This window comes from Pelodiscus sinensis, chromosome 8, assembly GCF_052426305.1.
Source record: "Pelodiscus sinensis isolate ZL-2025 chromosome 8, ASM5242630v1, whole genome shotgun sequence".
NCBI classification, from domain to species: domain Eukaryota; kingdom Metazoa; phylum Chordata; order Testudines; family Trionychidae; genus Pelodiscus; species Pelodiscus sinensis.
Window position 1 is genome coordinate 19,650,126 of NC_143059.1, and position 10,442 is coordinate 19,660,567.

A 10,442-nucleotide genomic window follows, 5' to 3' on the forward strand; every position below is an offset into this window, starting at 1 on the left:
TCTGTTGATATGGGAACATCAGTGGGTGTGATATACCTTGACGTTAGAAAGGCTTTCGATATGGTCTCCCACAATATTCTTGCCAGCAAGTTAAGGGGATATGGATTGGGTAAATGAACTGTAAGATGAATAGAGGGCTGGCTAGATTGTCAGGCCCAACAGGTAGTGATCAATGGATCAATGTCAGGTTGGTGGTCGGTTTCTAGCAGAGTGCCCCAAGGATATATTCTAGGGCCAGTTTTGTTCAACATCTTTATGAGGGGATGGATTGCACCCTTAGCAAGTTTGTAGATGACACTAAGCTAGGCGGAGAGGTAGATACACTGGAGGGCAGGTATAAGGTCCAGAGTGACCTGGACAGATTTTTTTTCATGTGGGGTGGGTTCTGGGGTGGTTAAGGTATAGGACATTTGCCTAAAGAGCACAGGGGTGGCGGGATCAAGTTGACAACTGCCCAAGAGATATGCTCCACTTTACTCTCTCTTGACCTACTAAGAAAGAATGTACATATGTATTAAGAGCACGTAGCTAATTAAATTTAAGCTTTTAGGACAAGAAGCAATGGACTTAAACTGCAGCAAGGGAGGTTTAGGATGGACATTATGGAAAAAATTCTTAACTGTCTGGGTGGTTAAACACTGGAATAAGTTGCCTGGGGAGGTTGTGGAATCTCCATCTCTGGAGATATTTAAGAGCAAGTTAGATAGACATCTATCACGGATGGTCTAGACAGTACTGGGTCCTACCATGATCTCTCAAGGTCCCTTCCAATTCTAGTGTTCTATGATTCTCCTTTCACTGTAACTCAGGAGCAACTCTAGAATAGGTGATTATATTCAGGGCTTGACAAAGTATTGAATCTACTCGCCCGTGGTGAGTAGATTTCAGCCGGGCACCCCGTTCATTTACAGTGTATGCATGTGCAATGCGGGTCTTGCGCACGCGAAGTGCATGATTGGCAAGTGGCTTTTGCCACCGTTTGTCAAGTCCTGATTATACTCATGTTGTGGTGAGAGAGGTCCAGGTTGGATATTAGGAAAAACTATTTCACTAGGAGAGTGGTGAAGCACTGGAATGGGTTACCTAGGGAAGTAGTGGAGTTTCCATCCCTACAGGTGTTTAAGTCTCGGCTTGACAAAGCCCTGGCTGGGTTGATATAGTTGGGATTGGTCCTGCATAGAGCAGGAGGCTGGACTTGATGACCTTCTGAGGTCTCTTCCAGCTCTATGATTCTATGATTCATGCCAATGAGACGAGAATCTATATTATGCTTCACACACTGCCTGTTGTGAAAAACAAACAGCCCTGTAGCCACTTTGCTAAGTTGTGTGCAGGGGCAGGGCAAGCAGGGGAGTCTGTCTGGGGGCTCCCTGCTGTGTCCGCAAGCCCGATTGTTTTGCCCAGGCCTGCTGTAGCACCAGCGCGGGCTCCCTGCTGCAGGGGAAGCAAGGGAAAGCTGGGATTAAGCTTCAAAAGAGCTATATCTGGCTCCCTAGTGAGCCATAGTTGGTCCACGAGCCATAAGTTGCCAACCCCTCCTTTAAAACAACATATGCATGCATACAGGACCACATGCTTAGATCACATGTCATGTCAGAACTGCTGATCTCACAGTCTAGAATAAATAGTCCCCTTGCCATGAATACAGGGGACCTGACTATATGGCCTCTAAAGAGGTACTTTCCTTCCAGTCCAATGATTATTTTATTCTATGATTTTAGTTGTGGAAGAGTTAATGAATGCAGTGGAGATGTATTTATTTTTGAGTCTGCTGGCTACAGACAGGACCTGTAGTAGATCCATCTGGCTCTCTCTAGCTCCCATAACCAAAAGTCACTAGTGGAAGCCAAAGTCCTTACGCAGGCCCAGGGTCTCTAAATCATGGCCTGGATTAAATAGCATCCAAGAGGCAGATTACATCTTTGCAGCCACTCTCTGTGTATGCTGATGATTGTGTCTAAGCCTTACCCTTTGCAGGGGGAAGGAAGAGGGATGATATAGTACAGGAGAAAGAGCTGAGGAGGGGGGAATGGGACAGGCAGATGACAGTGTGTAGAAGAAGGGGATTATTAATTTAATTTATGGTGTTTGTGATTTTGTCTTTGTGTGGGGTCTAAGCAACATTTAACTTTGTACACAGTAGACATACACTGGAAAGCAGAAACCACCATGTCAAAGAAAGAAGGATGACAGAAATTGAAGGAGGCCAAGCAAAGACAAGATGTTGTGCTGAAAGCTATTCCTTTTCTCCTAATGTTTTTTCCGCCTTCTAAATCTGGTGGTGAGAAAGTACAGGCAATTACCAGTCCAAGTGAACCTGCTGCACCTCCACCTGATGAAAAGGAGCAGCCTGGCTGTCATTGTGACTTCTGTAGCTGCAGTGCCACCTCACTGCTCTGAAGACTTTCCCAGTGATGGCAATATAAAAATACCCTCCAGCAATCCAGGTGAGTGGGACATGACTTCTCAAGATCTCATTGCATACTGGACTGAGAAGAGCCCAGAGAAATACCAGAATCTAGATGCTGACTTTTCATTGACAAAGTGAGACTACACCAATCGGAATTATCTGTCCAAATCAGTATTTAGATATGTGAAGCCTACAAACAGATTGGCAAGAGACAATGGCTCCTCCATTCACCTTCAAAATGAAAGTGTTCTGTTTTTATTGCCTCTTGTTTTCTGATGCCATAAAATGTTGAAATTGCATTGCAGCTGTATTAGTCATTAATGGTCACTAACTGCAGGGGAGAACATTCCTTCTCTCTTCTAACAAGGGTCAAAAATGTTCTCCAATCCACCATGCCTCAAGAACACCCATGTCCCTCTTGAGCATTGAGAATGAAATTGTCAGATCTTTGAATTACCATGACATAATTCATGACTTTGCAACAGCTACACCCAGAAATACAAAATTGTTTAGAGAATTGAGTAGAATAAATGTGTTAAATTTATATAAATATGATGACTTCATAATTTTTTTTGCAAATGTAATTCATACCTAGGTCCTTCCCTCCCATTAGTCTTAGGCCCCTCAAAATCTTATTTCATCCCTGTTGACTAGTTCACTCTATAAATTTTATATATAATAAAATACAGAAAAATCCTATAGACTTACATGGACCAATGTTCCCTCTAAGCTTTTCCCTCTAAGAGTAAAGTTTGTCATGTGCACCAATGCATGTGCAGATGTGAAACACCAGTAGAAACACATGCGTCTGACTGTGGGCACTCTGCTAATCAGATGTGTGGCATTTGAATCACTCCTGTGCACCTGCACAAGCACTCAACTTCCAGTGAACACGAATCTCCTGGACCTTTAAACTTTCAAAGACAAAATGTGAGTACTTGAAGGATACTAAAGATAATCAGGCCGAAAGAATTCTAGGACATTTTAAATATTTTTTCTCTCCCTTTTTGCACAGGAAAATGTATTATATATAGCTGTGTAAAAGGCCCCCCAAATTAAATGCTGCATGGTTTCCTTCTTGAGAGGGAGAGAATCTCTGAAATGATCTTCGTGAGGAATGATGAGGTGAGGTGAGGCTCTCACAGTTACTGCTTTCTTAGCAAGAGGAAATAGCAAATATTTGGAGCAACCAATTACATTGCCTTCAGAATGAAGTGTAAACCCCCCTTTGTTTAATATTCCCACAGACACCAAATCAAAAGGAACAGAAGAAGAAAAAAGGGAATGTGAGGAAGAAAAAGAGAGATGCAAGAACTTCAGAGAAGAAGAGGGAGAAGAAACTGAAAAATTCTAGATAATGAGGAAATAATTTATTAACAATACCATGTCAAAAACAGGAGTCATACCTGTGACTTCTTTGGATAAAGGGGGAAAATGGAAGGAAACAGACCATGGGCCAGTTGTGATTTAATATAGAGTGACTCTTTTGGAAGGTACTCAGATACGATTAGGTTGAGTGCCATTATAAGAGCCTGAATAGATAGAGTTAAAGACATATGACAGATATATTGTCCACCTAGCAGGCTTCCATTACTTTTCTCTTGTCATCAAGCAATCACTCATTTATATGGCGAGCTCTTCTGGCATATGAAATCATGGTCAGCTATATAGGAATCACCATATTTGCACAAATCAAAGCTAAAATTCATTCACCGTCAATGAAAGAACAAATAAAGTGCTGGATGCAATCAGAGCAAAACAGAGATCTAATACATTTGCAAATGATTTCCTCCTTTTTTTTTGTCCAGTTCCAAACAGGCCCAAATGAATCCATTATTTCTATTGTTTACATCATGAATGCATCAGTTTCACTCAAGTGCTTACAAATGCACTAAAAGTTGTGGTTAAATGTAATTATGTAAATGATAGCCATTTGTTTGCTACATACAGTAATGTTCTACTCCTTTGGAGTCCAGTATGAAGTGATGTAAGTTTGAGCTTTTCAGCTATGCCTCTTTATGGGACTGTCTATCTTCTAAAACATTGAAAGACATGGATCTTGCATTTATTGTGTTAAAACATCTATATTACATAATTGGTTATTTATTAATAATTGATAAAAAACTATTTCTATATCACAATTAGGGGTAAGAAGAGGAATCTATTTCTTAATTTTGGAATACAGTATGTGTTAACTGAACAGTGCATTTCCTATTTCTTTTTAAAACATGTACATTTTTTACCTTTAAAACCAGCACTGTCATGCCTCTCATTTGCTTTATTGAAGATCTGATTTCTAAATCAACATCATGAAATTGGGACTGCTAAGAGGTATGAAGCTCTATTAAAAGGCCAAAAAAATTAGGTGGCCTGCTTGTACCCAGACCACCTGCACCCTATGAGCCCCCTAATGGTTTTGGGGCACAGCAGTCTTTCTCAATTTACCCTCTTAGACTGTTTAAGAAACTCAAGAAATAATTACTTCCTTTCCTTCCCTCCTCAGCTTATAATTTATTAAATTAACATTCAAAGGAAAGTTCAAGTCCACCCAAAAATCAACCAATAAAAGTTTTCTCTTCCCTATCTGGTTGAAATCTCAGTCCTGACTCTCTGCAAGCATCTGCTCATTTCTAACAGGTTAAAATCCTGAAATATTTCTCCTTTCTGCTGCTCCTCAGGGGGAAATCACCCTGGTCTCACTCTCCCAGGACTGACTCCTTCTGTAATCAGGGGTTGCTAGGCCCAGCCCTCCATCCCTTAAGTCCTTCAACGCATTACCGAGCTTTAAAAATAAACAAATAAACAAACAAACAAGAAATGTTAGAGAAATGGTCTGAGGTAAACAGGATGAAGTTTAATAAAGAGAAATGCAAAGTGCTCCACTTAGGAAGGAACAATCAGTTCCATACATACAAGATGGGAAGCGACTGTTTAGGAAGGAGCATGGCGGAAAGGGATCTAGGGGTCACAGTGGACCACAAGTTGAATATGAGTCAACAGTGTGACACTGCTGCAAAAAAAGCAAATATGATTCTAGGTTGTATCAACAGGTGTGTTGTAAGCAAAACTTGTGAAGTCATTCTGCCGCTCTACTCTGCACTAGTTAGGCCTCAGCTGGAGTACTGTGTCCAGTTCTGGGCGCCACATTTCAAGAAAGATGTGGAGAAATTGGAAAGGGTACAGAGAAGAGCGACAAGAATGATTAAAGGTCTAGAGAACATGACCTATGAAGCCAGGCTTCATGAACTGGGCTTGTTTAGTTTGGATAAAAGAAGATTAAGGGGGGACATGATAGCAGTTTTCAAATATCTAAAAGGGTGTCACAAGGAGGAAGGAGAAAATTTGTTCCTCTTGGTTTCTGAGGACAGGGCAAGGAGTAATGGGCTTAAAGTGCAGCAAGGGAGGTTTAGATTGGACATTAGGAAAAAATTCCTAACTGTCAGGGTGGTCAAATATTGGAATAAATTGCCAAGGGAGGTGGTGGAATCTCCCTCTCTGGAGATATTTAAGAACAGGTTAGATAGACATCTGTCAGGGATGGTGTAGACGGAGCTTGGTCCTGCCTTGAGGGTGGGGGGCTGGACTTGAGGTCCCTTCCAGTCCTATGATTCTATGAATATTATCATATGCACACTGAACAAAGTTTCATGTGGCCATGGCAACAGGTCTATGATTGTAATGTATTTATCCCAAAGTCCATGTATTCAGTTTTTTAAGGGTGTGAATGATACACATCTCTACCTAATATAGAACATATTATACCTCACTAACATAGATACCATGACAAATTGAGAAGGATAGTGTCATGGTACACATCACAAGTAAAATCTCTGAGACGTAGATAGATAGTATACATAAATAATGGTAGAACTGATAAAAATATGTGTTCTTTACAGATTTCAGATAAGATGCCCATCTGGTCTAATATCTTTATGGTGAAATTGAATTTCCCCATTTTCTAGATTAATATATCTACCTTTGGCTGACAAAAACTTCTCTACAGAGTAGACCACATCGGAGCTACTATTTATTTTTCCATATAATCAGTATGGCAGGCTGACAGGAACAAGAATAAGAAGTTATTTTGCATGAATAAAAAATACAATATGTGGTACAGAGAAAATACCTCTTGCAACTTTCTGGCTGCATATAACAGAAATTCTGCACTAGTGGTTTATGATGATCTTTATATCTCTGTCTGTGGAATTATATCCCTTCAGGCCCAGCCAAAGAGTTTGCCCAAGGTGGCACGCTGCCATCAGGCCCTGGCTGGTAGATGCTCTAGTTTAAGTCAAACCCAGTTGAGGGGTTATAGAGTCCAGCCTGGGCAGCACAAGTTGCTCACTGGATATATTTCACAACACCTCTAGATTTAAGAAAAATTTCAACTGACGTCTATTTCATTGTCATCTGCCAGGCTTTCACTGTTCACTATGACATCATTATTCACTACCGTAACATTTCCAATAGAAGCCCCCAGCATCTATTGGTACAAACGGCCCAAGACCCCCAGCTTGTATTGGAGACCTGACATTTATTTGACAGACCTAGCAACAATTAAAATATCTGGTCAGTGCCCCCCAGCATTTAACAGAGTAAAAGACTCATGTTGAAGTTAAAGGTTTTCATTTTGGAGGTTAATGTATCATTTTTTGTGACTTGAGACTATTTTCAATAAGGTCAAAGATGACTGTGTCACCCCTGTGTTTCAGTAAGCTGGTATAAGTTTACCTGTGTGTGAGACCCAGAGTTCCCCCTCCCTGTTCCTTTTCTGATGTTCAGCATAATGAGAATCACATAGATGCAGGAGGTCATTTACTTGTTAAAATATACCATACTAAGTCAGCCTGAATGGTCCAGCTATTATTTTAGGAGACTGAGAATCAGGTCTCCTCATTTCTTTCCTGATTCCGCCATTGACTCACTGAACATCCTTGGGCTAGCCACATAAGGTGGGGTTTTCAAAAGAAGCCACGTTCCATTTAAAAACACCCTGATCCTCTGCCTGAGTACATCCTTCTACAAAATATATAATCAGACCTGGCCTTCGGTGCAATGATGCTGTAAGCAATAAAGGGTTGGACATCATCTGCACAATTTTTCCCAATTCTTGTCTAGTTCAACGGCTTGGCTAGTCTCCTGTATGCATCGTTTCCCCTCAAATATAATCCCTCTTTCTGCTTGCTTGTTTGTAGTCGTAAAAGGGAGCCAGTATATTAACAGAGAGAAAAGAATAGTTCAAGACAGTTTTAGCAAATGACCAGAATTGTCTTACTGTTATTAGGAATTCTCCTTAAACACCTGAGCTGTAGACCACAACCTGCAGCCCGTGGCTATCTCTGAAAACTGAACAATGTCCAATTAATAATTAAATTTGTCATAGCATTAGTGATATTTTCCATTCTAACAGTAAATATTTTTTAATGGGGTCACTGTAGTTAGCCTATGTCTAAAACTGTTGCAGAAGGCATAACAGTATTTTCTTACAACAGCCAGCTGTAAACGTGAACCTGAGATAACTTGTGTTTGTAAAATGCTTGGAGGTTTTCAAATGAAAGATTTTTAAATTACTGTAAAATAAAAATATCTTTTTTATAGTCGGAGTTAATGGGTGATACACTAGACTTTCTTCTCAAAAGAAAACAAAAACGCCAAAATAATTTTTCAAGGTTGAAAAAAATATTCTGTGCAAATAAGTTAGCTGAACATTGTTTAGTCCTGATCAGCAATTAAGCCATTTGAATCAGCAAGTTATGTAGAAATCTATAGAAACACAAGGTGAAAGTTACTTAAAGACAACTTATGTTGAATGGTCTTTTCTATATAATTTAACCAGAACTATTTAGCCTTAATTTAGATTCCCTTCCATGTGCAGAATCAGGAACCAATGCACTAAAAGGCTGCCTTCATCCATTTCTCACAGTACCACAGTCTCCCAGATCAGCACCATTTTTAGGCTAGGTGACACAGGCAGCTGAGTTGACCCAGTGGGGTGCTCTCTGATTTTAACCAGCTTAAATATTCATTGAACTACTAATTTATTCTGACTGTGTTGCCCAGCCACAGTTTTCCCATGGATTGTATGCATACTCCTAGTACTAGAAAATAATACTACAATGCAGAATGTAAGATTTTCATTGTGGGGGCAGGTTTGGATGCTGGGGGAAATAGCACTTTTAAAACTTTTCCTAATGAAAATATTTATCTTTCTCATATATCATTAATTACTAAGTGAATAAGTAATTAATTATAATTAAATATTCATTTTTTATGCACTGGTGAAAAATGTGGATTTTCATCAAATTTTACATTTATGAAATTAATTAGGTTATTCAAAAAATTTTACTTGATTATATTATTCTTTGCAAGATATTTGTCAAATGTCCAGGATGATTTTAATTGTTATATAATAAGGTAATTGAGTCATTTTAAAGACATTTGTCTCTCCTGTTAATCTGTTTAAAATGTAAATTTAAAAATAATTAGTTTTCTTCATCAGAGTGAAACAAAACAATGAAAAATGACAGGATAAAATCTTGAGGATTGAATAGCTTGTAAGACTTAGTGAGATAGAATCTTTCCATTCTTAGGTTTCTGCTTTGGATTCAGTTTCTAAATTGTACAGTAATGAAAGCTCATCACCTATTAACCATCTTGTTAGTCTTTAAACAGCTACATAGTTTTTCCTTTTGTTTTAGCAAGATCAGACTAACACGGCTACCTCTCTACTACTATTCAGCCTGCCCTTAGAGACCATCTCTGAAGAGGGATCAGCTGTCATGAGTGACTACTTGCAGGGCCATGAAACACCACTGCTGTCTGGCGTTCAAACCTTTGAATAGAGACAAGCAACCACTTTTACTAACTGCAAAACACACAAGTGGCTGCGGCTAGACTATGAAGAAGATTGACATTGCAGCAGTCAATCTTCTGGTGTTCGATTTAGTGAATCTAGTAAAGACCTGCAAAACTGAATGCTTACGGTGCCCCCGTTGACACCAGAATTCCTGCTCCTTGTGAGAAGTAAGGGAAGTTAACAAGAGCATTTCTCCTGTCACTCTTCCACTGTGAGGATGATGCTGAAGTTCTGCTTAACGTATGTTGACTCCAGCTACATTATTTATGTAGCTGGAATTGCATACCTTAAGCCGACCTTTGGCTGTGGGGTAAACCTGGCCTACAAAACTGGTATGCACAGCAGCAGGGTCCAAATTAACACTTTCTTCTCCTCAAAATAATATGGGTAGATTTATGGTTCAATTTGCTATGAAATAAGTTTTTATATTAACAAGTTCTCATAACCTAGGGTACGTCTACACTGCCACCCTAGTTCCAACTAGGGTGGCTAATGTAGGCATTCGAACTTGCAAATGAAGCCTGGGATTTAAATATCCTGGGCTTCATTTGCATGTTCCCGGGCGGGTGCCATTTTTAAATGCCCATAGTTCGAACTACCTGCCCACAGCTACACGTGGCACGGACTAGGTAGTTCAAATTAAAGCTCCTAATTTGAACTACCGTTAAACCTCCTTGCAGGAGGAATAACAGTAATTCGAATTAGGAGCTTTAATTTGAACTACCTAGTCCATGTGGCGTGTAGCTGCACACAGGTAGTTCGAACTAGGGTGGCAGTGTAGACATACCCCCACAGATTAAAACACACGTTATCTGCCAGGGAACTCTTTCTCTTCCCTACAACTCTTCCTGTCCCTCTTTCTGTTTGAGGACACTACTTATATCACCATTCATCTACATCATTAACCAAACACTCCCAATGCCTGCTCAATATTGCCATTTTCCTTTACTCTAACTTTCAAGTCTCCCTGTTGCGAGTTAAATGAGTGTGAGTCAACTGTCACTCAAAATCTCATTCTCCTCCCCACAGCCTGTTCTTGAGAAAGAGAAGAGATTTCAACCTCAGAATGTTCCTGTTGTTTTTCTTAAACAGTGTCTTCCACTGTTTGTATTACTGAAAATTAGATTGTACTGAAATGTAAGGCACAGTTTGGGTGGGAGTTGGTTCCATACCTAT

General features: G+C 39.8%; 1 long non-coding RNA gene across 2 annotated transcripts in view; it reads left to right on the plus strand.

Moving 5' to 3' along the window:
* LOC142830381 (uncharacterized) overlaps positions 1-9,886 on the plus strand; it is a 98,722-nt gene extending 88,836 nt beyond the window's left edge. Inside the window, exons 4-6 of one of the 2 annotated variants that reach the window (XR_012905571.2) lie at positions 2,141-2,447; positions 3,426-3,535; positions 3,658-9,886. This is a non-coding gene — a long non-coding RNA (uncharacterized LOC142830381). Of the gene's footprint in view, positions 1-2,140; positions 3,536-3,657 lie in introns of both variants that reach the window. The other variant, XR_012905570.2, reaches the window with a different exon arrangement.
* The last annotated feature ends 556 nt before the right edge of the window (positions 9,887-10,442 follow it).